Source organism: Nyctereutes procyonoides, unplaced genomic scaffold (genome assembly GCF_905146905.1).
Source record: "Nyctereutes procyonoides isolate TBG_1078 unplaced genomic scaffold, NYPRO_anot_genome, whole genome shotgun sequence".
Classification (NCBI taxonomy): domain Eukaryota; kingdom Metazoa; phylum Chordata; class Mammalia; order Carnivora; family Canidae; genus Nyctereutes; species Nyctereutes procyonoides.
In genome coordinates, this window is record NW_026575146.1 from 35,718,005 (window position 1) to 35,745,686 (window position 27,682).

General features: G+C 41.0%; 1 protein-coding gene across 6 annotated transcripts in view; it reads left to right on the plus strand.

The window, feature by feature from the left end:
* Positions 1-27,682, plus strand: part of AKAP7 (A-kinase anchoring protein 7) — a 129,718-nt gene that overhangs the window by 99,394 nt on the left and 2,642 nt on the right. The gene's annotated exons all lie outside the window — the stretch shown is intronic.

The following is a 27,682-nucleotide window of genomic DNA, read 5'->3' on the forward strand; positions in this document are numbered from 1 at the left end:
TTTCAGACCTTGAATTGTTGAGTAGACCAGTGTGGCAATTTTTCCTTTGGGGCACTCCTTCCCCCTCTCCCGGGGGTCTGTCCATCAGGATGCATTAATTCCCTGCCCGAGGAGAGACGTGTGGTCCAAGCAGAGTTAACTGAGAGTCTTCCCTAAGATTTGGTAGAGGGTCTGTCTGTCTTCCTTCTGGGTTGTGAGTAGAAAGGATATAAACATAAGATTGCTAGTTGGGAGGGAGCCAGTGGGAGTCTTCCTGAGAATGAAACCAGCATAGAAGAAGGGAGGCCAGAGAAGAAGAGAGAAAAGAGTCAGTCTTGATGATAGTATTTGAGCCTCTGAGTTATCTTCTTCATTACAAGAAGCATTAAATCCTCCTCTTTTTTTTTGGCTTAAACTCGCTTGAGTTAAATTGTTGTCACCTGCAACCAAAAGGCTTCAGATACTATTATGGAGGATACTCAGTATTTGTAAAAGTGGGCCCATTCTGAAACAAATATTTATAAATCTGGCAAGGAAGTAAAAACTCAAAAAAAAAAAAGAAGAAGTAAAAGTTGATTTCTTCTGAACCTTCATGTTCCATTTTAATGGCAATGAAATTTAGCTTTAAGTGATAGCTGTCCACTTCAACTAATATTTTGAGCCCCATACATTTGGAAATCTCTGAAACGTGTTTTGGAAGGTGCAATGATGATACACAATCCCTGTTGTTGAAGGATTTCTTTTTAATTTGCATGACTTTTTAAAAAGAGATGTATTGGGGGGCACCTGGGTGGTTCGGTCAGTTAAGCATCTGCCTCAGTTAAGCATCTGCCCGGCATCAGGCTCCCTGCTCAGTGGGGAGTCTGCTTCTCCCTCTCCCTTTGCGTGTTCCCTCTCTCTGTCTCTCTCTCTCTTGCTCTTTCTCAAATAAATAAAAAAATCCTTAAAAAGAAAAAAAATAAAATAAAAAGAGGTGTGTTGGACCCCAGTGTTTATTATGCCCTGAATGGAAAAAGCCAAGATAAAAGGTCTTGGTGTTCACAGATGAGCAGGGCCACACCCCTTCCACACCAGGGAGGTTCCATGGCTGCATGTGCCAAGTCCAGTCAGAACGAGTCCATTAGAGCTGCAACTAGAAGTCGCCTCAATCACCCGTCACAGGCAGTGGTTATAGCTTGATGCAGGCAAACACTGTTTCTACAACAAATATTTTAGAAAATTAAGTTTCCTACAACAAACATTTATAATGCCAAAGGTATAAGTGAGCAGAACTTGGAACCCGTAAGACCAACCTTCCCATTGTATAGTCAACTTCGTTGCCCTAGCAAGTAGTCATAGACAGAAACTGAGCTGCATGATGAAAATATAAAGAACAAGAATGGTTTTAACTTAAAGTCTGTGGAAACTTGGTTATGAAGGATGTTAATTTTACTAAAGGCTGAGTCAAAGATATTTGAAGTTTGTAATTTTCTGTTTCTGCATACTGTCCCCAAAACTTGTGAGTTTATTCAGGGACATTTGTAAGCCTAAGACATATATTCAGAAAAATGGTAGTGCCTGAGACAAAGTGACATGACAACAGGGTGCCTGGAGTAGATGGAGAGGAGATTTCCCAAGAGCCGGAGCTCTCCCGGTTGGTGACACAGATGGGAGAGGGAAGAAAGAATTCCATGGAAAAGGGTGACCCACTTTTCACATGTTCCCGCAGCTACCCCCCCCCCCCCCGCCTTCGTCTTGTGGTTAGACTGTTGGTGTTGGCATTTGCTACGTAAATTACTGCAAGTTTCAATTTGAGGTCTCACATCTGACTTAGAACAAAAATAAAATTCACACTTTCTAAGCATTTAAAATATCCGGCTAAAGTTAGCTGTGAAGCTCAGCTTTTTCAGAGTTTTGATTGATGTTTATCATAGCTAATAAAGTGGCAAGCAGATGATCTGTTACTCTAAGACCTTCTATCTAGATCTGTAACAGTTGGACCTTATTTAAAATTCTGACAAGTGGGAGTGTGTCCTGAGGAGGGAGGCCAGGATGGCGAGGAGCCTGGAAACCACATCCTAAGAGGGACCATGGCTGCCGAGCCAGAAGGAAGGAAGGCTGATGAATTAGTGGTCCTGAAATATTTGGGGGACCTTTATTTATTTTTAAAATTTTATTTATTTATTTCAGAGAGAGTGTGTGAATGAGAATGAAAACGAGAGCGCTAGGGGCAGTGGGAGAGGGAGAAGCAAGCACCCCGCTCAGGAGGGAACACAATGAGGGGCTGGATCCTGCGACCCCTGGGATCACGAGCCCAGCTGAAGGCAGACGCTTAGCCAACTGAGCTACCCAGGCGCCCCTGGAGGACCTTTAATGTGGAAAGAAAAGAAGAATTATTCTATATGGTTCCAGCAGGCCAGAATTAGGACAATGGGTGTCTGTTTTTACATATTTTCTTTTGGTAGTTTTAGGTATATAAAACCTAGTAATACTTTAATTAGGTCTGTAATAACTCATGTTTAAAATAATGGAAATACTGAAATGGGGTCCTAAAACACAGAGAAATTATCATAGTCAAATTTTCCATTAATAGTTTTTTAAAAAGATGTATTTGAGAGAGAGAGAGAGAGAGAACACAAGAGAAAGGGGCAGAGGGAAAGGGAGAGAATCTCAAGCAGACTCTGGGCTGAGCAGGGAGTCTGATGAAGGGCTCAGTCTCATGACCCTGAGATCATGACCTGAGCCAAAATCAAGAGTCGGATGCTTAACTGACTACACCACCTAGGCACCTCTGCATTAATAATTCTTCATTTTGATCCATTCTAAATGGAAGACCAGAGGTTTTTTTTTGAAAAAAATGTATGCCTCTTTATTATTTTTTATCTTATAATAACTATTAAGTGATCATTTTAAACTAATTTCTTTAGGATCAACTGACTTGCTTTAAAATAGAAATGTAGGGGCACCTGGGCAGCTCAGTCAGATAAGCATCGGGCTCTTGATTTTGGCTCAGGTCATGATCTCAAGGTTGACCCTCTCGAATGAATGAATGGATAAATAAATATTTAAAACTGAAATGTAATATACAACTTTGGGTTCTTACCTAGATATTTTGTTGTATGACATAAGCACAACATTAAATGTTGGTTGTTGAATTCAGTAACAGTGGGCAGTTGGCATCAATAAATTCTAGAGTCATCAAGCTAAGGTGCACTGCCTTTTGTCTTTATAAATGAAATTTTTATGAAAACATTTTATCCAAATTTAGATTTTACGTTAAATATGGGTATAGTAAATTTAAGATAACAATACATTGTGATGCCCTTGTGTGCCACTACTGTGTACTGTACACTATACTTAATTTTCTATGTAAAATAAGATTTACAGATTTGTAGGGTTTATAGAACTTAAAGATGTGTACATAAAACTATATGAAATTTGAATATTAAATTCAAAGGCATAATAAGTTGTTTTATAGGGAGGCAAGTTCATGAAATATGCAGTTTTTCTAAAAAAATCAGCTTTACAGCTGCTCCTTTGTACCATTTGCTCTTAATCGTCCATATCTTAGTCCTCTGTAAATACCACACTGTGGGGGGAAGGATTAGAAACCATCATGTCAGTTAGGGTCCCATCAAGCAAATAGGAACTACACCAGGTTTTTTAACAGAGAGAATTTAATGTAGGGATATGATGCAGGGATTTTAGAGGAATAAAGAATGAAAAGCCAATACTGAGGAAAAACGTAGGTAGCGACTTTCAGGCTGGGATCACTTGGGGGAAGGACCCCAAGGGGCTGAAACTCAGGCTTTGGAGAAGGGGCTGCTGCCTCCCAGCAGGTACCCCAGAGCACAGCCAACCCCTGGGGGGCTAGGATGCCAGCCTCCAAGGAGGGGACCCTGGCCCTCTTCTCTCTTAGGGAAGGCAGTGAGGTGCTTTCCAGGAGCAAGGAAATAAATGAAAACTGGAACCAATCGGAACTAGTGACCGCTGTCAGGGGGTCGAGCTCTAGCTGAGGCAACCCTATGGGAACAATGAGCAAACAGCAAAGGGCAGGTTCCTTTCCCCCTCGTGCAGCTGTCCAGTGTCCCTCTGGAGCTTCTTCTTGGAAGAACCACATATAAAAGCTGTGGAAGGTACAGGTTGTAGACTGCACAACCTGGAGGGTACTATCATATGCATCAGAGACCTCGCTGGCAAAGGAGAAACACATTTGCTGAGTCCTAGCTCCAGGATCATAAAGCTGAACAACGAAGGTCCAGAGCTGAGGGCCAGTAGGTTAGTAACTGGCTCACAGTAATTGGCTGTGTTTTAAACTTGTCTTTTATTTTCATTCTTCCAAGATAAACTTCTAGTTTGTCAATTTGTGGCCCTTATTTCTTTGGGGATAAAAATAATAATAATTGTATTAAAAATAATGGAGGTATAAAATATCACAAGTATTTATAAACTAGGTACAAATGTGAATATTTCAAAAGAAATGCAGTTTAGAAATAGGTAGTAGTGGGCACTGAGGTGGGCACTTGACGGGATGAGCACTGGGTGTTATTCTGTATGTTGGCAAATTGAACACCAATAAAAAATAAATTTATTATTAAAAAAAAAAGAAATAGGTAGTAGTAATCAAACCCATTGTTAAGATGTTTCTAAGGAAACCCATCACCCAGCCCAAAGTAGCAAACTTACAACAAAATTTTTTGAAACTAAAAAAAAAAAAAAAAATGAAACTAATTCATAAAGTTTATGAAATTTGTTAAAAATAATTTATCTTTTTAAAGTTTGTGTTCTGCAATCTTACCAGTCTTACGTATAGTATATTTTTGGTGAATATTTTCTCTTTTCCAGTTTTATCAAGATATAATTGACATATGGGGATCCCTGGGTGGCGCAGTGGTTTGGCGCCTGCTTTTGGCCCAGGGCGCGATCCTGGAGACCCGGGATCGAATCCCACGTCGGGCTCCCGGTGCATGGAGCCTGCTTCTCCCTCTGCCTGTGTCTCTGCCTCTCTCTTTTTCTCTCTGTGTGACTATCATAAATTAAAAATTAAAAATTAAAAAAAAAAGATATAATTGACATAATTTTGGCGAATATGTCTTTACACCAATCCTCTCATTCCAAATTAATGATATTCACAGTGAACGCATGACAGAGGGACAGGTTAGTGGATTAGGTGGGGGGTTACAGCTGCAGCCAGGCAGAGATTGGCGTTTGGAATGATAAGCGGTGCTCTCATGGCTTTGGAAATTAAAGGGAACCAAAGGCTCTGATGCCAGGAGGCCACGGCAGGGTGTGGAATGTTCTGAAAAGTCTGAGGAATTTTTAAAAGGATCTTGGATCAGTCAGAACAGAAATAGAAAAAGAGCAGTCAAAAGGGTCAAAACAGTGAGGTTAGATGCCAGGAAGTCACATACATCAAGGCAAATTTCTTTCTTTTTTTTTTTTTTTTTTTATTAAAAGGGAGAGCTTACAGGCTCCCACATACAAACAAGGCACCTCGATTGACCTTGAGGCTGACGGGTATTGTCAGTCCTCCACCCCTTCCAGCGGCGTCTGTGTTCTTACCCTCTCAGCTTCACTCCAGCAGCTCTTTGGAGCATTTTGAGAAGAATGGGTCTCTCTTTTCTAATCCCCACATATAGAATCTGAAGGAAGGTACGGGTTATCAACTGCACAATTATAAAAGTTGTACATTGTAAAATATTTCGAAGCAGTAGAAATGAAGTGTCTTGAGGAAGGGGCACTTGAACACATTCACACGGGCACAACACATGTCCTGTGGAGTGTGGGATGTGCGACGAGTGGTTGACCGCAGGGGAGAAGTGAAGTGGGGGCTCTTATCAGAAAGGGCGGGTGGTGGGGAGGAAAGGATTTGGGCCAATCATAAAGTGGATGTGCCCTGGAGCCCTGTGGGGTGGCCCGCAGTGGAGCCGTCACTGATCCTGGAGGAACCATGGTCTTCTAGTTCTTGACAAGGAGAACCACCGTGCATCCCCTTTCATTCTGAACATTGGGAAGCTCAGAATCCAGCTTGTAGCTCTGATGATCTGCACCTGTGTGGTCTGCGCTTCCCTCTGTTCTTGCTGTTATAATTAATGTCTTCCCTTGGTGCCGATTTTTACTTTTTTACTTATCGTGTACTTCATACTACATATATTTCTTGCCACTAATTATCTCACATCTCCTGAGATGGGATGAGGAACCGACGAATGATAGAAAGAAGCATGCGGCTGAAGAAATGGAGTGGCCCTCCTAGGAAAACAAGAGCAAGGATCGTGACAATCACGTGCATCCTGCGCGTCCTAAAGTAGATATGTCCCTGGAAAGTTGCATAGAAACTAGACTCATGTGATTGTTTTTATCGATTACGATTTAAAGAAAATCGCTGTTTCAACGCCTCACATTCAGTGTGGTGCCTCTAGAAACCTAAAACCATCGGAACCTCATTGTTTCAGCTGCTGTCTTCATGCGTCTGCTGAAAGGCCTGTTGCGAGATGAACTAGCAGTAGCTCTTCTTTGTTCAGTTGCAAAAGCAAGTAAATTCGAGCTCTAAAGAACAATGCATACATTTCTTGTTTGCGTCACTCCAACACTGTTTTAAGAAACATATTGTGTACGGTGAGTAGGGTACTCGTTCTGCATTTGCTTACAGAGGTGTACAGTAAGGAGGTCGTCAACAGATAGCCTTGAGACCTCATATGTTACGGGAGGGTCTTGATATCTCCTCCACTTAGAACCAAAACAGTGAAGTAGCTAATTGTGTTGAATACTTATTATAAGGGGGGTGCTGCACTGTTTTGTATTATTATCTCATTTAATTTTCACAACAGCCGTAAGGTACAGAACTTCTGTTATCCTTGGTTTGCAGGTAAAGAAAATGAACCTCAGGAGGGTTAGGCAGATTTTACAGGGATACAGAGCTAGTAAATGGAGGAGCTAGGATTCTAGTCCTGGGTTTCTGACCCTATAGAGTAATAGGAAGCATTATAAACATTATCTGGTTGGAAGTCTCATTTTAGTGCTGAAGACATCATAGAAAGCATCATAGAAATATATTTCCCGCTGCCAGGTAGGGAGCAGCATCGTGGTTTGAAGGCAAAGTGTGGTTTGAGTCCCGGTTTGCCGTATTTAGTTGCATGGGCTTGGGCAAGTCTGTTGGCTTTTCTGATCCTTGGTTTTCTCATTGGTAAAATAGTGATAATAATAGTAAGCATTTCACTTAAATGAAATCCAGGCACGTAACAGGCACTTAATATTGGCAGGTTTACTATCATTGAAAGGACCTACAAATATGATTATTATGAGTAAGTAAAGTAAGAGTGGGTGCTGCGGAAACACGGGCAGAGAGCGCCTCGGGGCTCCATGAGCAGGACCCTGGGTCTTCGGAGACACTGGTGATGGGGAACGTGGCTCCTCAGCCTCCCAGGTGCTGTGTGAGAAGAGGCCCCAGCAGCCATACGGAGGATAGCTTCTGGTTTATTCTTCAGAGAAAAATGCCGGGCAAGCCCTGGGCACCTCTGATCTCCCTCCTCTGTGCCTTCGGTGCCTGCTGTCCCCGGGGCGCCAGGCTGCCCCCCGGGGGACCGGGAGAGGAAGCCCAGTGTGGCCCTGACGGTGCCCTGGCCCCGGGACGCACAGGCGGCCTCCTGCCCACTCCCGAGACTCCTTGCTGGGAGCAGGGGTCGGGGCTCGGGAAGCAGACTTTGGCCGACGGGGTGAGTCGGGTCCCCCGTGGAGCCTCCCGCACCTGCTCAACAAGCGGAAATGCCAGGACCAGCTCCTGCTGTGGGAATCCCGTATTCAGAGAAGGTTCATAAACGGTAGGTAGCGCCAAAGGGAACTTCAGGATTGTTTCATTTTCGTCGGAGTGCTTTTCTGGAAGCCTCTGGTAAATCGATAGTCACAGGTCATTGAGAAAAGAAAAGTAAATCCTAAATCACGTCCTTCGGTCATTCTTCCTGAAGCTAAAGCAACACGTGTGTGGGCTCCCCACGCCTCGGTCTGCTTTATTTTTATTTATTTTATTTTATTTTTTATATAAACTTATTTTGTATTGGTGTTCAATTTGCCAACATATAGAATAACCCCCAGTGCTCATCCCGTCAGGTGCCCCCCTCAGTGCCCGTCACCCGGTCACCCCCACCCCCCCGCCCACCTCCCCTTCCACCACCCCTAGTTCGTTTCCCAGAGTTAGGAGTCTCTCATGTTCTGTCTCCCTCTCTGATATTTCCCACTCATTTTCTCTCCTTTCCCCTTTAATCCCTTTCACTATTTTTTATATTCCCCAAATGAATGAGACCCTATAATGCCTCGGTCTGTTTTAAATGAGTAATGAGACTGCATCTCACGAGGACGAGCTGCCAGTGCAGGTGAGGAAGTGAGGGTGGCCAGGGCTGAGGGGTGGGGGGCATCACCTCTTGGCGCCCTTCCCTCTTGAGGGACTTATGCGTCCCCCTTGGAGCCTCTCAACGGTCTGAGGCGACAGCAGAGTAGGATGACCGGCCCCTTTCTCAGCTGGAGAAGCTGGTTCCAGGGTTAGGAACTCAGTGCTCACAAATACGCTCTGTTGCTTTATTCATTTTTATCACATCCCCTGCAGAATGGCAAGAATGACCTTAAATTGTGTTTTCTCTTGGTTTTATTTATTTTGTTTTATTAAAAAAAGTTTTGTTTTTTTTTTTTAAAGTAGACTCCACGCTGGTCATGGAGCCCAACGTGGGACTTGAACTCACAACCCTGAGTTTAAGACCTGAGCTGGGACGGGGAGTCGGACGTTTAGCTGACTGAGCCACTCCACTACCCCCTCTGATTTTATTTTATTTTATTTTATTTATTTATTTTTTATTTTATTTTAATGATGAATCATCTTCCAAGTTTTCTTTAGCAAAACACATTCTCTGTTTGACCCACTATTGCTGCTTTTTGAATACCTCATAGGTACGGTCCACGGACTGGTCAGTACTCACAAGCAAAACACACTGACCAAATAGCTTTGTGTGTACCCAGATTGTCACTAGCCAGACTTTAAAAATTAGCTTTTTGAAGCCATCAGAGAAAACAGTGTCAGTTTAATGTATTTTATGAGTTGGCTAGTTGAGTAGTTAGATGGAAAGATTTTGTAGTATAAGATGTGTTCTCCAGTCTCATCCAAAAATAGTTTGGTTTAGGCAACTGAGTTAAAAGGAGCTATGCTTTGAATAATTTTTAAAAATACGACTTCTCTCATTCCATGATATTGAAGTATTTACGATGCTCTTGCTCACCTTGTAGTTATGGTTGTATTTTGTCTCACTGAGCTTAATGACTGGTGATTTACCTTGAACCTAAAACAAAATGAAGTAAAATTGTTGGTTAGTGGCGTATCTGATGCTCTCCTATAAAATAACAGGGACATTGTTTCACTCAGGCTTGTATTTTTTAAACGTCATCAGGAATGTGAATATCTCATTTTCTTGAACGTGATACCTCATGGGTTTGAATAAGAAATTCCTGGGCAACAAGACTAAATAATTGGTGTCGCAATAAATGATGCGAACTACTCGGTCTTCCCTGGGGGAGCCTTTGTGGCCTCTCGCCCGAACCCATCACCAGCCGCATCGTCCTCCTCCCGCTGCTAACAGTCACTGTATCCGAGGCCATGTTCTGCGGTTACCCGAGCACGCCGGTCATCTCACCACCTCCACTGGGCACGTCATTTCTACCCTGGCCCCCTGAGAAGCACTTAGAAGGTCCAGCTCAAGCGTCACTGCCTCCAGGAGACTTTGATACCTTCCCCTTGTTAGAACTGACCACTCTTTCCCTCCCTTCTAGGTGTTCACCACCCTTTATTTCTCTCTTAACACGTGTTTCAACCTCGGCTACGTCGCAAGGGTCTCAAAGGCAGGGCCCACGTTGGGTTCATTTCTGTGTTTGTAGCAGCGACACGATCCCACACAAGGGAGCTCACCGAACGTGTAAGGAAGGGGACATGGAAGGAAGGAAGAAGGAGAGCTGGGGGATGGAGGGACGGGGTTATACTTCAGTAATCCGTTTCCATGATTTAGTATAAAAATCTTCATCTGAGAGCGAAACTTGCTGAATTTGGTTTTCCCAGTTAGCTAACCACTCAGCCATGCTGCTTCCCTCACAGAGGCTCCGGCTTCCCTGGGCTGTGGGGCCTGAGCGCTGCGGTGTGTGTGCCCGGGGCCGGTGTCCTGGATGAACCCATCCCCCTAAATCTGGGTGAGAGTCCGGATTTCCATCCCTTCTGCTGTGTGACCTCAGTGCGTGTGACCCCTTGCGTCTCGTTGTTCTTACTTGTCATTTGGGCAGAACAACGCTTATTTCACCTCAACAGGAGTGTTTGAGAACCAGATGCAATAATAATGCTTCCAAGAGCATGTTGAGAAGTGTGGGGTGTCAGCTAACCGAGTGGAAGGAAGTATCCCCGTGACTGCCGTCGGCGACCAGCCCATGGGGATTTTCTTGGCCGGGACCTTTAGATCGCGGTGCATCCTTATTGCCTGTGCAAGAGGGAACACAGACCTACAGTTACAGTTTATTTCAGCGGATTAGAGTGATGGCAGCGTTTGTGCTGCTGGCCTGCCTGCTGCCTAACTGCTGCCTACTTGCTGGCCTACCTGCTGCCTACCTGCTGACCCCACCTTCAGTCAGGAAAGGGGCCTTTGCTCTGCTTGAATCAACCCGGGGCCTGGAACATCAGCGAGGCCCGCGAGCACGCGCGTTGGTCGAACAAGTGAAAGTTAATCCCAGCTAGTTGTGCTTTTAAGTTTTATGTAAAACCTTCTCTCTCTTCAAAGATTTTTTTATTTATTTGTTTGTTTGTTTGTTTGAGAGAGGAGGGGGAAGGGCACAGGGGGCAGGAGAGCGAGCATCTCCAGCAGACTCGTGCAGAGCCCAGCCCGGCGTGCGGCTCAGCTCCCGGGAGCCTGAGATCCTGACCTGAGCCGCAACCAAGGCTCGGACGCTCAACCGACTGAGCTTCCCAGGTGGCCCCCTTTTATGTAAAGTTCTCTTAAAAAAAATCACATGAACATGGTTTTACGATTTAAAGCGACGCTCATTTTCTAGCCCCCTTATTTTTTTGTCAGACAAGATCATGATGCCTTTGACATGGTTAAAACTACCATTTATTTGCTCCCTGTCATAAGAACAATTTTCCAGGCATAACCATGCTCCTGTTGATACTCTTTTGTCCCAGGGCTTGTGTTTGAAACCTCTGCTGCTTTTATTACGACTCGAACGGCATTTCCCGGGCATTTTCGCACAAAATTATGTGGAGGGGCCCTTGAGCAAACAGTCAAGGATATTGAGAACTCCTCACGTTCCAGCCTGAGCAAATATAAGAATCAAAATTCAGGGAGAAAAAAAAAAACGCATGCTCTCTATATAATAGAGAACATTTTAGGGTAGGGAAAGCATACAAGCAATACTAGACACAACGAGTGAGCAAAACAACCCGCAGTGAGCACAGCGCCCTTCAGAAACCGATTCCAACAACAGTGACAGTGACTGCTCGTCGGGCGGGGACCGGCTGCCACGTTAGTTTTTTGAGCATTTATTCCATCATTGGAACAAATGATACATGTTTTGTACACCAGAGGGGAGAATCAAAATGATTTGGATTTCATTCATTATCAGAAACCACCCGTTGTCTGTTACACTGGAAATTATTTTTCAGATTTTTGTATCGAGCACGATACAGAATAGGATTCAGAAGGAAAGCCCCTGTGCCCTGTGCCCGGAGCCTGCAGCCGCGAGAGACCGCAGGTAGACAGCAGAGAACAGAGAGGGGTGACGCGCCAACTGCAGGGTCCACTGGTGACCCCAGTAGGCCCTGGCATTGCCCCTCATCGTGGGGAGAAATTGTTCTTAGTACTTTTTAAAATTGGGGTGTCATTGTCATACAATAGAATTCACTCTTTTCGTGTGTGCGTACTGTTTGGGGAGTTTTGATCAACATGTTGGGTCACATAACCACCACCACAATGAAGACCGGGAAGTGTTCCCTTATCGCCCCAATCTCCATGTGCACCTTTGAGGCCAACCCCTGCCTTCGTGCCCAGTCCTTCGGTGCTGATAGTTTTGCCTTTTCCAGAACGTCATATAAGTAAACTCCTATGTTATGCATCTACTGAGTGTGGCTTCTTTCACTTCATATCAGGCACTTTGGCTTCATCTGTGTTGTTGACATATCAGCACTCATTCCTCTGTATTGCCAAGTCCTGTTCTATTATGTGGTACATCACAGTCTGTTGATGCATTCGCCACTTGAAGGATATTTCGGTTGTGTGGGGAAATTAGGAATAAAGCTACTAAAATTTAAAAAAAAAAAGGAATAAAGCTACTACAAACATTTATGTATAGGTTTTTGTGCAGCCCTATGCTTTTATTTCGTTTGTTTTCAATTCTATCTAGAAATGAGATCACTGGTTACATATCAAGAATATGGCCAACTTCGGGATGAGCACTGGGTGTTATTCTATATGTTGGCGAATTGAACACCAATAAAAAATAAATTTATAAAAAAAAAGAATATGGCCAACTCTCATAAGAACAATTTTTATTTTATTTTATTTTATTTTAATTTTTTTTAATTTTTATTTATTTATGATAGTCACACAGAGAGAGAGAGAGAGAGGCAGAGACACAGGCAGAGGGAGAAGCAGGCTCCATGCACCAGGAGCCTGATGTGGGATTCGATCCCAGGTCTCCAGGATCCGGCCCTGGGCCAAAGGCAGGCGCCAAACCGCTGCGCCACCCAGGGTTTCCAAGAACAATTTTTATAAGAAGTTTTGAAACTGTTTTTACAAAAAATGACTGTACCATTTTTGCATTTCCACCAACAGGAAGGAGTTCTAATTGCTTTTCATCCTCACCAACACTTGATATTGTTAATCTTTTACATTTTAATTTTAGTGGGTGAGCGACAGTATCTCATGATAATTTTAATTTGCATTTCCTGGATGGCTAACAACGTTGAGCATTTTTCACTTTTATTGGCCATCTGTATATCTTTTGTGAAGTAACTCTTCAATTCTTCTGACCATTTTTAATCTTCTTTGTTCTTATACTAAATTGAAAGAGTTCTTTTTTTGTATTCTGGATACACATTCTTTAATGGCTACGTCTTACAAATATTTTCTTCCACTCTGTGCGCCTTTCCCCCTTAATCATGTCTTAAGAGCAAAAGTTTTACATTTTGATGAAATTCAGTTTATCCTTTTTTTTCTTTTTTTTTTTGGTAGATTTTGTTTTCGGGGTCCTATTTAAGAATCTTTGCCTAGGGATCCCTGGGTGGCACAGCAGTTTAGCGCCTGCCTTTGGCCCAGGGCGCGATCCTGGAGACCCGGGATCGAATCCCACATCGGGCTCCCAGTGCATGGAGCCTGCTTCTCCCTCTGCCTATGTCTCTGCCTCTCTCTCTCTCTCTGTGTGTGTGACTATCATAAATAAATAAAAATTTAAAAAATAAGTAAATAAAGAATCTTTGCCTAATCGAAGGTCACTAAAAAAATTCTATATTTTCTTCTAGACACTTTATACTTTTGGCTCTTATATTATATCCGTGATCCATTATGAGTTCATTTTATATATAATGTGAAATAAGGGTCATAGTTCTCTTTTGCATGTGCCTATACCATGGTCATAGTACCTTTTAGTTTTTTTAAACAATTTTATTTATTTATTTGAGAGAGAGTATGAGTGGGGGAGAGGGGCAGCGAGAGAGAGGGAGAAGCAGACTCTCGCTGAACAGGAGCCCAACATGGAGCTTGATCTCAGGACCCTGAGATCGTGACCTGAGCAGAAGGCAGACACTTAACCAACTGAGCCACCTGGGTGCCCTCTCGCATCATTTATTGAAAAGATTATTCTCTCTGTGTGTTGAATTATCTTTGGTACTTTTGTTGAAAATCAATTGGCCATATGTTTGTGAGTCTATTTCTGGATTTTCTGTTTTGTTTCATTGATGGTGATGCTGACACCCATACTTTCTCTATTTCTATAGCTTCATAATAAGTCTGAAATCAGGTACTAGAAGTCTTCCATCTTTGCTCCTTTAAAAAAATTGTTTTGGCTGTTCTAGTACCTTTTGCATTTTCCTAGTACATTTTTGTATATGTTTAAGAATTAACGTGTCAATTTCTATGAAAAATCCAGATGGGATTGTGATGGATATAGTTTTGCATCTGTCGGACAATTGAAGGAGGTTTGACATCTGAACACTATTGTATCTTTTGATCAATGAGTATAGTTTCTCTCTCCATTTATTTATGTCTTAATTCCCCTCAGGAAATCTTGTAGTTGTGCATACAGAATGTATAGGTGTTGCAGACAGTTTGCTGAATTGTCCCTACATGTTTTATATTTCATGCTATTAAAAATATTTAAAAATTTTTCATTTTCAATTTAGAGTTGTTTGGGCTAGTATATAGAAATGCAGCTACTTTTAAAAATACAGTCCTTGTATCCTGTGACCTTGCTGGGTATGTTTTTGTAGATTTTCTTTAGGATTTCTAGAGAGATGACCATATATATTGTAAATGAAGACAGTTTTACTACTTTTTCAATCAAGAGGCTTTTTACTCGGTTGTTGTTTTGTCTAATTGTAGTGACTAGGACTTGTAGTACAGTACTGAGTAGGAGTGGTGAGGGCAGATCTTAATATTGTTCTGGACCTCGGGGGAAAATCATTGCCTTTTACCACTTAAGTATGACATTACTATAGGTTTTCATAGGAGCTCTTTTAAGCCTAAGACTGTTTCCATTTTTAGTTTGCTAAGAGTGCTTATCATCATGTTTATCATGAATATTAAATTTTGTCAAATTCTTTTTCTGAATATATTGAGGCGATTGTGTTTATTTAGTCTGTTAGTATGGTGAATTATACCGATATTCAAATTTACCTCAATCTTGCATTTCTGGAATAAATTCCTCTTGGTTATGATATATTATCTTTTTCATGCATCGCTCTATTTGATATGGCTGTATTTTCATAAGGGTTTTTGTTTTCATGTTCTATTTGTGAGGGACATTGTTCTATAGTTTCCTTTTTTTTACAGTGTCTGTCTGGCTGAGGTATCATAGAATGAACTGGGGATTGTTCTCTTTTTCTTCTATTTTTCCAGAAGATTTTGTGAATTGGTAAAAATTTCTTCCCAAAATACTTGGTAGAATTTACCAACAGTGAAGCCATCCGTCAAAGATTTTTTTTTTCAAGATTTCATTTATTTACTTAAGAGAGAGAGAACGAGCAAGAGAGAGCGCACAAGCAGGTAGGGGCAGCAGTAGAGGGACAAGCAGGGACCCTCCCCCTCACCCCCCGAACTCAGGGCTCCACCCCAGGACCCTGAGGTCATGACCTGAGCTGAAGGCAGAAACTTAACTGACTGAGCCACCCAGACACCCCAAAACATTTCTTTTTTTTTTTTACTATAATTTCAATTTCTTTAATAGGGCTATTTAAGTTATTTGTTTCTTCCTGAACAGTTGCGTAGTTTGTTTCTTTTAAGGAACTTGCTCATTATAGTTAGTTTGTTGCATCTGTTGGCATAAAATTGTTCATAATATTATTATCCTCTTAATGTTTATAAGTTAATGATGATGTTCCCTTTCCCATTCCTGATATCAGTAATATATATCTTCTATTATTTGTTCTTGATCAGTTTGGATAGAGAGTTATCAATCTTACTGATTTCTTTTTTCAACCAGCCAGCTTTTGGTTTTATTTCTTTTTCACTACTGTGTATTTGTTTTCTATTTCATTCTGCTATTGTTTTAATTATTTCCTTTTCTCTGTTTACTTTGGGGTTCATTTGCTTCTCTTTTCCTATGTTTTTAATGTGGCAGCTTTGATGACTGATTTGAGACCAACCTTTCATATTTTCTAATCTTAGCATAAAATGGTATAAATTTCCCTCTAAGTACAGCTTTAGCTGTATTCTACAGAATTGATATGTTTTAATTAATTTCTTTTTAATTTTCATTTAGTTCACAATATTTTCTTTTTTTAAGATTTTATTTATTCATGAGAGAGAGAGAGAGAGAGGCAGAGACACAGGCAGAGAGAGAAGCAGGCTCCACTGCAGGGAGCCCGATGTGGGACTTGATCCCGGGTCTCCAGGATCACACCCTGGGCTGAAGGCAGGTGCCCAACTGCTGAGCCACCCGGGCTGCCCATAGTTCAGAATATTTTCTAATTTGTTTAAATTTCTTCTTTAATCCATGGGTTATTTAGAATTGTGTTGTTCAATTTCTAAATAATTGGGGGATTTTCAAGATACCCTTCTGTTAATGATTTCTTATTTGGTTCTGCTGTGATTTGAGAACATACTTTGGATGAGTTGATAATTTTAAATTTATCAAGACTCATTTTATGGTTCAGAATATTATCTCCTTTAGTAAAGTTTTTCTGTATACTAAAAAGAGTGTGAGTCCTGTGGTTGTTGGGTGGAGTGTTCTGTAATTGTCAGTTTGGTGGATTTGGTTACTAGTATTCAAGTCCTCTGTATTTTTATTGAATTTCTCTCTCTCTGTTCTATCAACTGTAAGAGTGGTCTTGAAATCCCAAACTCTAATTGTGGATTATCTATTATCCTTTCAATTCTGTGGGTTTGTACTTCAGGTACTTTGGAGCTCTTGCAATTAGTTGTATACACATTTAGGATTTTTATTTTTATTTTTTTTTTAAGATTTTATTTATTTATTCATGAAGGACACAGAGGAGAGAGACAGAGGCAGAGACACAGACAGAGGAAGAAGCATGCAGGGAGCCCGATGCGGGACTCGATCCCGGGTCTCCAGGATCATGCCCTGGGCTGAAGGCAGGTGTTAAAGCACTGAGCCACCCAGGGATTCCCCATTTAGGATTTTTATATCCTCTTGATGAACTGATTTCCTTAAGATTATAAAATGTTCCACTTTATCTCAAGTAATTCTCTTTTTTTCCCCTGAAATCTGCTTTTGTTTGATATTGACTCTCTCTCTAGCTTCCTGTTGATTAGCATTAGATGATGTATCACTTTCCATCCTTTTACCTTTAATCTTTCTGTATTTTGAAAGTAGATTTTTGGTAGACATCATAGTTGATTCTTGTTTTTTATCCAAATTAACAATCTTTAACATTTTATTGAAGTGTTTAGACTATTCTTTGTTCTATTCGATTAGCAATATGGGCGAGTTTAAATCCTCCACCTTGCTTTGTTCTTTTTCCTCCTCTTTTACTGCTTATTTTGTATTAAGATGTAGAATTCCACCTATGTTTATTATTTGATTTATTAGTTATGCCCTTTTTAATTTTTACTTTAGTGGTTGCTCTAGGGTTTTAAAATATACATTCTTAACTTATGATGGTGCACCTTCAAATAATAGTATGCCACCTCACATTTTATATAAGAACCTTACAATAGCTATTTCCATTTTCTTGCCCAGTCTTGGTGCTGTTGCTGTCATGGGCTTTATATCTATGTATTTTATAAACTCCATTTAAAACAGGTGCCTTTTTTTTTTGAGAGAGAGAGAGAAAGAGAGAGAGAGAGAGAGCAAGGGGGGACAGGCACAGAGATAGGGAGAGAATCTCAAGCAGGCTGCACACCCAGCACAGAGCCCGTGACCCTGAGACTATGACCACCCAATCAGAAATCAAGAGTCACATGCTCAAGTGACTGAGCCAGCCAGGTGCTCCCAAACAACGGTCTTTTAAAGAGAGTAAGAATGAGAGAAATTCTTTAATTTTTATCTACATATGGATAGTTTTTAGTTCTTTTTTGTCTTTGAGTACATCCATATTTCCATCTGGTGTCTTTTTTTTTTTTTTTTTTTTCCTGCTTGAAGTTTTTCTTTTTCTTCTAGTGCTGGTTGGCTGATGATTAACTCAGCATTTATATGTCTGAAAAAAACTTCAATCCCCATTTTTGAAAGATAACGTGTCCAGATAAAGAATTCTATGTTGCCTTTTCTTTTTCTTTTAGTACTTTGAAGATGTTGTTAATCTTATCTTTTGGCTTGCATTGTTTCTGATGAGTAAGTCTGATGTCGTTCTTGTCTTTGTTCTTCTGTGTATAATGCATCCTTTTTCTTTTGGTTGTTTTGATGGTTTTCTCTTAACATTGGTTTTAGCAGTTTGATCATGATGTTACTTGGTATGATTTTCTTCACATTTCTTAAACTTGGTATTTTTGAGCTTCTTGAATTTAGAGTTTAAGTTTTTATAGAATTTCAAACATTTTTGGTCACATTTCTTCATATGTATTTTTTCACACTCCACTTCCTCTTTCCTTAAAACCCTTTCCTAATTAAATTGGGTCCCTGGTCCTATATTCCTGTGTTTTAACTCTCTCTGTAATATGTCTCTTATTTTCCTGCCTCTACCATAGTTCAGGTCCTCACTGTTTCTCTTTTTGTCTTCATAAACTTGTCCCTATTTTTACTCCTCTCCAACCCTTCTTCCATATTCCACATGGCAATTAGAGTGAATTTTCTAAAATATGTTATGCTTAAAATTCTTCAATAATTGCCTGTTGCCTATAGAATGAACTTAGACTCCATAGCATGGTACGTAGTACATGGTACAGGCCCTTCATCTGTGCTTGCTCTCCAGCCTTCTTTCCTCCTGCGCTACCCCCACCTTACCCATGACACTTTCACCACTTTAGGCCAGTACCATGGAAGTACCTTCAGTTCCTTAAGTATTTGTTTAACAATCATTATTTCTCATCCTCCTAGACTGACTTTTGTGTGGTCAGAGATTAGATTTTATATGCATTCATTCATTTTTTAGAGAGAGCAAGCGCAGGCGGGTGGGCAGGGCAAGAGGCAGAGGAAAAGAGAGAGATTGAGTTTTGAGCAGGTTCCATGCTCAGTGCAGAACCTGATGAGGGCTCCATCTCACGACCCTGAGATCATCACCTGAGCCAAAATCAAGAGTTGGATACTTAACCAACTGAGCCACCCAGGTGCTCCAATTACACCTAGCAATGGCACATAGTAGGCACTTAGCAATGGCACATAGCAATGGCACATAGTAGGCACTTAGCAATGGCACTTAATAAATTGTTGGGGTAAATTAATGATTGGCTTATAGTAAGTATTGAGCTCATTCTTCTTAAAATAAATTGAACTCTGGGGCACCTAGGTGGCTCAGCAGTTGAGTGTCTGCCTTCGGCTCAGAGCATGACCCCGGGGTCCTGGGATCGAATTCCACATCGGGCTCCCCACAGGGAGCCTACTTCTCCCTCTGTGTCTCTGCCTCTCTCTCTCTCTCTGTGTCTCTCGTGAATAAATAAATAAAATTTAAAAGAAACATTGGACTCAGATCTAATCATAATACATGTATAAAATGTACTAATAAAATAGGCACCGTATTTTGAGAGCCTACTATATTCCAGGTACAATGTTAGGTGTTTTCCATACCTTATCTCTCATGCTTCCAACAGCAATGCAAAGTATGTTATCCTCACGAATGACCTAGTGAAGGAAAATTCAGGTTTAGAGAGCTTGTGAACAGGCTGTGCAGATAGAAAGTAGCAGATTGGCTCTCAGACTCAAAGCTACATAGTTTTCTGTCCTTACGCACATAGTAGGAGTTGTCACATCGCCACCCAGAGTTCTAGCTCGTCACCAAGGCTTCCAATAAGACATGATAGCATTACAGTAAAACTTGTATGAGAACAGTGTGGATCCTAATAAGGACTCAGAGAACCGATGTTACAGATGGAGGAAAACGAGAAATCTCTACAAGGCGATTACATGATGTCTGGAAAGATTTCTTTGGCAGGCTGTTGGGCCTACAGACATCCAGCAAATGTGTCTTGTCCCTTCTGTGATATGACTGTAGGAAGGGCAGTCTTTTTTTTTTTTTTTTTATAGTCACACAGAGAGAGAGAGAGGCAGAGAGGCAGAGACACAGGCAGAGGGAGAAGCAGGCTCGATGCACCGGGAGCCCGACGTGGGACTCGATCCCGGGTCTCCAGGATCGCGCCCTGGGCCAAAGGCAGGCGCCAAACCGCTGCACCATCCAGGGATCCCCCTAGGAAGGGCAGTCTTGAGAACCATCCTACGCCCTGTGATTTGGAATGTTTGCAAGGATCCTACAAGGTTCCTACAAGGATGTATGGATCAGGGGGTTGGGTTCAGGCTGCAACCCGGGGAACAGTGGAAGGAAGTGAGGACTCTGTAGGTGCCAGCACCACGTGTGTTAACAAAAGACCTGAGAGGCTCATAACTCTGTCATCATGACAGCTTTGGCTGCGGCTGTAGGTCGACTGCCTGTTGGGACCTTATCTCTCCTTTGTTTCCCCTTAAGGCTATTAGTGGTATTCAGTTTAACTGCATGCCATCTGCCCCTCCAATTTAAAAATGTCAAGGGTGGGGTGGATGGAGGGACACACAGTGTGGGGATCTCCAGGATCCCTCCGGAGGGATTGTCCATTTTTTTTTTTTTTTTACATAAAGCACCATCTGTGCTACTGAATCCAGAATAAAACTTACAAAGGCATGTTTTTTCCCCCTTTTGAAATTTATGTTATAGGAAATATTTCAAATATAGTTTTAGTGTTTTTATTCTAAAATTTTCTGGGATGTGTGTGTGTGTGTGTGTGTGTGTGTGTGTGTACGCGCATGTCTGCGTGTGTTGGCGATGGAAAGGCATTTTGGTATTTGGCAAGAAGAGGGAAGCTTTATTTATAGGAACTCTATTTCCTGGAGTGTTACAGCTAACACTTTGGGTGGATAAGCGCCCAAGGACAATGTGAGTGTAAATGTGCACTTGGGGACAATTCTTGATCTGTTCCTCATCACAGTTAAGTTAGGAGTGGTGTGCAGGGCAGTTGACTGTGCCACCCTAATCTTTAGAAGAACCTACAGATCTATATTAGCGTCTCGTTTTACCTGGATAGATGAAAAAAAAAAAAGGTAAGCTCAGTCAAAAAAAAAAAAATGCACTGCTAAGGAGCCCACGGTTATGCCATGGGAAGTGGAGGCGGAATGGGGCAAGTGACCGGAGAGCTTGGGAGGCCTTTGTTTAGGTACCACGGCAAGTTCCTGGCAGCTGGGATGTGAGCTAGTGGGAACTTTTTTTTTTTTAGACTTTGTTTTTTTGGAGCAGTTTTAGGTTCAAAGAAAAATTGAGAGGAAGGTACAGAGATTTCCTGTTGGCCCCCTGTCCCCCTCGCATGCAGCCGCCCCACCCGTGCCTCCACCCAGAGCCTGTGTGGACCCGCTACACCTGGGCCTCTAGGTGTCTGTGGTCCGAGGCCTTGGACAAGCGCACCCTGCCACATTCTCCCCACGATGCTGTCCTACAGCTTAGCGTCCCCCCACGATGCTGTCCTATAGCTTACTGTCCCTCTGCCGTCCACCTCCCCAGCCCACCCTGCGAGCTCCCATCCTTTTACTGTGTCCATAGCTTTGTCTTTTCCAGAGTGTCATAGACTCGGAACCAGGCAGCAGGAAGCCCTTCCAGGTCGGCTTCTTTAGTAACATGCATTCGAGGTTCTTTCGTGTCACTGTATAGCTTGATAGCGCATTTCTTTTTGGCACTGCCTAGAATATTCCATTCTCCGGATGTACCACAGTTTATCCATTGACCTACTAGAGGACATCTTGGCTTCAGTTTTGGCAATTATGAGTAAAGATGCTATAAACAAAAATAAATATAAAATTGAATTAAAAGAGTTAACATGAAGAAAAAGATGCTGTTAACATCCATGTGCAGGTCTTTGTATGGACCTAAATTTTCAGATACTTTGGGTAAATACTAACGCATGTGCTTGTTTGATTGTACGGTAAGAATATGTTTAGTTTTTGTAAGAAACCACCCACCATCTTCCAAAGTGGCTAAAACATTTTGCATTCCCACCAGCAGCGGATGAAAGTTTCTGGTCAGCATTTGGTATTGTCAGTGTTCTGGATTTGGGCCATCCTGATAGGTGTGCCCTGACATCTCGTTGTTGTTTAATTTGCATTTCCCTGATGGCCTATGACACGGAACATCATTTCATATGCTTATTTGCTGTCTTTGGTGAGATTTCTATTAAGATCCCTGGCCTATTTTTTAAATGAGTTGTTTGTTTTCTTATTGTTGCCCAGACTGTGGTATTCCAATTTGCTTTACTTTTTTTTTTTTTCTTCTTTACAGAGCAAAGGTTTTAATTTCAGTGAAGTCTAGCTTATCAGTTATTTCTTTCATGGGTTGTATCTTCAGGTATTTTTTTTAAGATTTTGTTTATTCATGAAAGACATGGAGAGAGAGGCAGAGACACAGGCAGAGGGAGAAGCAGGATCCCTGCAGGGAGCTGGATGCGGGACTTGATCCCGGGACCCCGATATCACACCCTGAGCAGAAGGGAGCCACTCAGCCACTGAGCCACCCAGGTGTCCCTGTATCTTCACAGTTTTATATAAAAAAGTTATTGTCATACCCAAGGTCATCTAGATTTTCTCTTATGTTATCTGCTAGGAGTTTTATGGTTTTACTTTTTATGATTTAGGTCTGTGATGCATTTTGAGTAAATTTTGGTGACGGGTGTGAGTCTGTGCTAGATTCCTTATTTTGCATGTATGTGGATGTCCAGTTGTTCCAGCATCATTTGTTAGAGAGACTGTCCGCCCCATTGTATTGCTTTTACTCCTTTTGCAAAGATCAGTTGACTGTTTTTGTGTAGGTCTATTTCTGGGCTCTCTCTGTTCCAGTGATATATTTGTCTGTTCTTTTGTCAATACCAGACGGTCTTATTATAGTTGTATAGTTGGTCTTGAAGTTGGGTGGTTTCAGTCCTCCAACTTTATTCTTCTCCTCCAATATTATGTTATTTTTTCCTCTCCATAGAAACTTTAGAATCAGTTCATTGATATCCATAAAATAATTTGCTGGGATTTTGATTGGGACAATTGAGTACTTTTAATGTTGTTGTACTTTCTCCCTTGGTCTTGCATGGCATTGTAAAAGAGATTTCTTTTGTTCTTTTTATTTTTTTTTATTTTTTTTTCTTCTTTTGTTCTTTTTAAAAAAGATTAGCATGACTTACTCTTTTTAAAAATTTTTTTTTAAAAAAAGGAAGCCTGCTTCTCCTTCTGCCTGTGTCTCTGCCTCTTTCTCTGTGTCTCTCATGAATAAATAAATAAAATCTTTAAAAAAAAAGGAATTTATTGAAGATATTCTAGGGAGATTTCTAAAATAACAGTGTCAAACACGCACCTACTTAAAGTTACAGATTAGGTATGATATTGAATAACCCAACTAGACCAAGAAAGAAAATTTTATCAAGAAATTGCTTCCCAGGTTGGGAATATTTTTGTGTGTGCCTTTGTTGGAATATCAAAAGATAGTTTGTGTACCTTGCAATGACATGTTGAAATGCCATTTTACTCTATGCTTCAGGTAAAAGGAAGGTAGCCATTTATCTTAGAGGTCACTCTGGAGACATACATTTATTCAAGTAGTAGGAGGAAGAAAAATACAGTATTACTTAAATCTTAAGATGCCTTTTGTTAAGTAAGTTGAAAATAAGTCTGTTAAAAGTGGGACTACAAATAAGGTCTTACTGGAATGAAGACACACATTCTTGGAATTGCTGTGCTCTTTCGAGGCTCCTTGATGAACCTTCCAGTAGGGTCTTCCTTGAGCTCATGGTTAGGGTTGATGATGCTTTATGGAAATCATAAGGTAAAGTTCAGGACAGATCTGGAAGATTCATTTCTAAATTTCTTTGCTTTTTTGGTTGATTGGTTCGTTATCGTAGATGGTTAATATTTGTCCCATAGGCTGGATATTTTGTCATATTGGCCAGGTTTATCAAGCCAAATGTTTGGAGATTTTTCACATGACTATTTGAATTACTCTGGAATTCTCTGCTCTTGCTTTAAATTAATATTAAATGCAGATTTCTGGCCAAGGTATGCTATCCTTATAGCAAGATAGCAACATTTAGAGTCCTCAAGGATTTTAATCAATAGTTCATTAGACTAACAAATATTTGTTGAGCTCTCATGGTATTCAATAAACTGTGTCATACATTAGAAGAGTGAGAGATGACTGAGAAGCCTAGGACCTGGCTTCTGTACTCAAGACCGTATGTTAAGCAGAGCAGATAATCAATAGTTATTGAATAAATACATTCATAAACAATGCTCATAATTTCTAAAGGAAAACCAGTAGGACTTTGTTTTGTTCTCTGCTCCATTTCCATAGGCTAGACTAGCCAGGTGTACTGGAGGTCCTCAGTGCATATGTGAATGAATGACCAAATGACCTTGTACTATCCTGGCTGGGTTAGTCAGGGAAGGCTTCATGGAGCAGTGGGATTTTAAATAGAGAAAGGGAGGGTCATGTAGAAATAGAGGATGATATGGAGGCCCCTCAGGAGACACTGGAAGCTGACAGTGGGAGCACAGCAGTGGTGGGAGATCACCAAAGGTCAATTTTAGAAAGCTTAGGAAGATGAGTTTAAATTTTCCTATAGATTCAATGGAGACTAAAAGGGACATTTTAGAAATATTAATCTAGAGGTATTATGCCAGATGCACTGACGAGAGGAAATTGCGAAAAGCACTTGATGGGGCTTGGTGATTAAATCAATTGATGAGAAAAATGAAAGAGTCAGAGATGAAGACAGTCTTGAGCTTGGTTGACTTCGATAAGAGTGAAAACATGATCAGAAATAGGAAAAGCAGAAGGGAAAATTAACTTTTTTGTGGGAAGATTTTTGTGTTTTAAATCTTTTAGTGTTTGAAGTAATGAGAACATTTTATAGCAGACAGAAAAAATCTCAGAAACAGAGATTATTTGACCTGAGGCATTTTAGGGAATGAGTTAGATCAGACTCCAATACAACCCCTGCTCTCTTACTGATGACTTGTCAGTGACGTGATGACTGATGTTATCTTCAAGCTGACTAGGGTAAGGGACAGCCCAGAGAAATGCATTCTTTGGCCTAGGCGCACAGCACAAGTAGGGTGGCAGGTACAGTCATCTCGTGTTTTGGAGGGTACTTAAAGAGCATTCCTTTATTTGCAATTTGAGTTTTCCTTTTTTAATGTTTTTATGTTTGGGGGATTTTTTTTTTTTTGAGAGAGAGAGAGCAAGCATGAGCATGAGTTGAAGGGTGGGCAGAGGGGGAGAGAGAGAGAGAATCTTAAACAGACTCCCTGCTGAGCATGGAGCCCCAAGCGGGTCTCCATCTCACCACCCTGAGATCATGACCTGAGCTGAAATCAAGAGTCAGATGCTTAACCAACTAAGCCACCCAGGCACAACCTCCCTTTTAAATTTGAAGGGCCATTATACAGATAGTTCCAGATGGGTAACATATTTGGAGGTATTAGCTACACAGTATAAACATCTTATAAGATGTAATCCTTTAAGTATTAAGCAATATATTCATTCATTCTTACTAATAAAAATAGTCCTAAATTGCCTTCACACGTGGTATTAGTAATGAATTTATCTTTCTTTTAATAATATCCTAACATATTTATGTTTAACGACTTCCATGTAGATATTATGGAGTTGAAGTTTACTGAATTCTGAGCATATTTTGCACCACAAACGTTCTTTCTAGAGCATTTGATCATGGGTCTGGGGTGCCATGTTGCCACTTTTGAGGGGAAAGCCATTGCTAAGGCCAAGGCCTCCCTCTTGTAGCAAGTCTAGATGGGTCTTCAACCTATCTCTCATTGGCTTGGATGTTGCTAGGATTGATGGTTATAAACAGAGCTGCTCCTGGATGTGGGTTGAGTAGACGTGGTGGGCTCCGAAGGAGGGTTGGAGGCCTTTAGCATATGTGCTTTTGAATTTCAATCCCTGTTATATGTAAGGATAGAAAATAAGTGTCCATCTTCCAGCTCAACACCCTTAGTAACTACCTGCCCCAGACCTAAGAATGCAAGTGCAACACTGGGCTTTTACCTTCTGGAGGCCACGGATGACATTCCAAAACTGAGCTGACCTTCACATGCGAGCATTCTAGTTACCTCTTGTTCTTCCCCAGCTTTTTGGAGATGTAATTGACATATAACATTGTGTAAGTTTCATTTATAGAATGTGATGGTTTGGTACACATGTAGATTACAGAAATGTTTGCCACAAAAATATTAATTAACACATCTTTACCTCATAGAATTATGTTTTGTTGTTATAGTGAGAACATTAAGGCTCTACTCTCATAGCAACAGTGCAGGTGCACGACACAGTGTTTGTTGTTAACTCTAGTTACCTGGGGCCCCTTAGATCTTGGGGTATTCATCGTATAACTGAGTTTGTGTCCTTTAACCAACATGCCCTCAAGTTCCATTCATGTTGTCACAAATGTCAGGATTTCCTTCTTCTAATGGCTGAATATTTCATTTTATATAAATACCTCATTTTCTTTATCCATTCATCAATACGCTCATGTCTTAGCTGTTGTGAAATATATTGTGATAAACATGGGAGCCCAGACGTCTTGTTGGGATTGTGATTTTGTCTTCTTCAGATATATACCTGGAAGTGAGATTGCTGCATCGCATGGTAATTCTAGTTTTAATTTTTTGAGGAACCTCCATACTGTTTTCCATAATAGCTGCACCAATTTACATTTCCATCAACAGTGCACAAGGGCTCCCTTTTTTCCACATTCTTGTCAGTATTTGCTGTCTCTTGCTTTTTGATAACTTTAACGGGTATGGGGAGATATCTCACTGTGGTTGTGATTTGCATTTCCCTGATGATTGGTGATATTGAAGCACCTTTTACCTTTTCATGTACTTGTTAACTATTTGCATGTCATGGAAAAAATGTTTATTCAAGTCCTCGGCCCATTTTTAAACTGGATTGTTTATGTCTTTGCTATTGAGTTGTAGGAGTTCCTCATATATTTTGAATATCAAAATATATGATATTTTATCAGATATATGATTTACAAATATATCCTCCTATTCTGTAGATTGCCCTTTCATTTTGTTGATTATTTCTTTTGCTCTGAAGAAGATTTTTAGTTTGATACAGTCTGACTCGCTGATTTTTACTTTCGTTGCTTGCTCTTTAGGTTCATCCAAAAAAATCATTGCAAGACCAATGTCAAGCAGCTTTTTTCCCTTTGTTTTCTTCTAGATGTTTTCTGGTTTTAGGTCTTAGGTTTAAGCCTTTAATCCACTTTGAGTTAATTTTTGTGTATGTGCATAAGCTAGAGGTCCAGTTTCATTCTTTTGCATGTGGATGTCCAGTTTTCCCAGCATCATTTATCAAAGAGACTGTCTTTTCACCATTGTGTTTTCTTGGCTCCGTTGTCAAATATTATGCATGAGTTTATCTCTGGGCTCTAGATTCTGCTCCCTTGGTCTATGTGTCTGTTTTTATGCTAATACCATACTATTTTGACTACCATTAGACGTTCTGTATATGTCTGTTATGTCCATTTAGTTTAAAGTATCGTTCAGGGGATCCCTGGGTATCGTTCAAGTCCAGTTGGTTTTCTGGCCAGATGATCCACTCATTGTTGAAAGTAGAATATTGAAATCCCCAACTATTATTTTACTGCTCTCTGTCACTTACTTGGGATCTGTTGATATTTGTTTATCATATTTGGGTGCTTGAATGTCTTTGCCTCCAGTCATCTCCCTTTCTGGGTTAGCAGCTTGGTGGAAGGAGATGAGGGACTGAATGGGCATGAGCCACGAGTCCCGTGTGTTTTTTCCCCAGTTAATGGAGACAAGGAAGAGAGTGAGTGGGAATGTCTAGCATAGGAATAGATGA